The sequence below is a fragment of the Montipora capricornis genome, chromosome 8, assembly GCF_036669925.1.
Source record: "Montipora capricornis isolate CH-2021 chromosome 8, ASM3666992v2, whole genome shotgun sequence".
Taxonomy (NCBI): domain Eukaryota; kingdom Metazoa; phylum Cnidaria; class Anthozoa; order Scleractinia; family Acroporidae; genus Montipora; species Montipora capricornis.
The window spans coordinates 33,396,291-33,398,790 of NC_090890.1; the positions used below are offsets into that span (position 1 = coordinate 33,396,291).

Here is a 2,500-nt window from a genome sequence, read left to right on the forward strand (position 1 = left end):
GTATACACCTTATTCTAAAATGGCCGCCATTTAAATATTCTTTTGTTTTTATTCAAATTAGCCCTTGATGCCTCGTTCTTAAGCTTAAAATTCAAAAGAATATTTTATCTTGAACGAGGCAACAAGGGCCAATTTGTATGCGCATAAATCAGTGGCCATTTTGGAATAAGGTGTATATTCGGCGATGTATGTAGATTTCGCAAGAGAATGTGAAAATGACGGACCGGCGCCGCTTCACAAATGTTACAAGTTGGAAATCTTTCATTTGTTATCAATGTGTTGAATAGCCCACTTTCGATATATTAAAATTCAGTCCTAAAACAAAAGGTATCATCTCGAGGCTCTGGGGAATAAATATGAGGATTTGTATGAGTTTATTCCCCAGAGCCTCAAGACGATGCCTTTTGTTTAGGACTGAATTTTAATATATCGAAAGTGGCCTATTATAAAACAGTTATAGCGCTCAAGCTTGCGTGATATCGGCTAAGTATTACGCGATATCACTCCCGCTTTCGCGCTATAACTGTTAATTATACGGTAGTAAAAAAAAACTTAAATGAAGAAGAACTGAGATGAACTTAGATGATGAAGAAAAACTTAGATGAAGCGTACAACAAAGCACTGGAAGATGAAATTAAGAGACAGACTGCCCAGCTGGACAATCTGCACCATGAACACAAACTTGGGGCTGCCTGGCAAGTTCTCAGAGAGATCACGAACAAAAAGTCATCTCCCGCCACCAATGTGAGAGGAAACACCCCAGAAGAACGCCGCCAAACATGGCTTACTCATTTCAAATCACTGCTTGGCAAAAGAAGTCGACGGAACATGCTTACCTGAAGATGCATTCTTTTCCAACAAAGTTGCCGACTGTCTTCCTATTAAAACAGGTCCTTTTGAAATGGAAGAAATAAAAGAAGCGTGAAGAAGCTTCAAAACACGAAAAGCCCCGGGCCTGATAAAATTCCTGCCCTTATCTGGGAATCACCATTGTTCCACTCTCACCTGCTTCACTTTTGCAATGAAACAAAATCTGGAAACAAACCAAAAGATTTCTCTCTTTCTTCCATCCTGCCACTGCCTAAGAAAGGAGATCTCTCAATCCCTGCCAACTACAGAGGTATCACTCTTTCCGATATCGCATCCAAGATCTGCAACTCAATGCTTCTTAATAGAATTGCCGAACACGTCGATCCTATATTCTGAAGAAACCAAAATGGGTTTAGAAGAGGCCGCTCGACTACACCACAGATACTTGCAGTGCGCAGAATAATAGAAGAGATGAGTATATCGAAAGGAAAGGCTGCAATCATCTTTGTTGATTTTGCAAAGGCGTTTAATAGTGTAAATCGCAACATCATGCTCCATATTCTATCAAACTATGGTATTCCAGATGAAATTGTTCAAGCTATTGCTGTAATGTACCATGCACCTACCAGCTTTGTCAGCATCCCTAATGGCCGCCAACAGAATCATTTGTTACAACAACAGGAATTCTCCAGGGTGACTCGCTAGCGCCATACCTGTTCGTGATTGTGGTCGACTACATTCTGCGGCAATCCATTGATGGCATGAACAAGTTAGGCCTTGATGTCAAGCCGAGTAAGACCAACAGAGATCCTGGAAAGTTCCCAGACCTCGACTATGCTGATGACATTGCACTGACGTCATCGACCCTTGAAGATGCACAACAACTTCTTGTATCCTTAGAGGTAGCATCAGCCAAGGTTGGTTTATTGTTGAATGCCAGAAAGACAGAATACCTCAATGTAAATGGAGACGTGGATGCTCCTCCAGTTAAGTCCAAAGATGGCACAGTTCATAATAGCGTACAAGATTTCAAGTACTTGGGATCATATGTAGTTGACAGTAGAAAGGACTTCGTCACTCTTAAAGCTCAAGCATGGTCAGCATGCAACAGACTCCATCATGTATGGCAGTCCAACATCGCTGTCAAAACCAAGATAGCTTTCTTTAAAGCCTGCGTGGAAAGCATCCTCTTGTACGGCTCTTAAACTTGGAGCATGACGAAGCGACTCCAAGAAAATCTGGACGGCACGTACACTCGTTTACTCATGCGAGTAAATAATATTTTTCTGGCGTCAACCCAAGACTAAAGCTGAAATTTACGGTGACCTCCCTCCTATATCAACGTTGGTTCCGCAAAGAAGAGCAAGTTTTGCTGGGCATTGCTTGAGAGCTAAAGATCAGATAATCTCCGACATTCTGCTTCTGAGACTCCAATGTCCTAACAGATGAAGAAGACCATTTAGCTTCTTGGACAGCATCACTAGAGACCCGAATATCAAGTTAGAAGATTTGCCTGCCCTCATGAATGACAGAGAAGAGTGGCGAGAAGTTGTGAAGAATTGCTCGACTGTGGTCGACTGACTGACTGACTGACTGACTGACTGACTAATCAACCTAACTAACTAACTAACTAACTAACTAACTAACTAACTAACTAACTAACTAACTAACTAACTAATTAACTAACTAA

The 2,500-nt window shown here is 41.4% G+C and overlaps 1 protein-coding gene across 1 annotated transcript in view; it reads right to left on the bottom strand.

The window, feature by feature from the left end:
* Positions 1 to 2,500, bottom strand: part of LOC138060374 (uncharacterized) — an 8,716-nt gene that overhangs the window by 5,107 nt on the left and 1,109 nt on the right. The gene's annotated exons all lie outside the window — the stretch shown is intronic.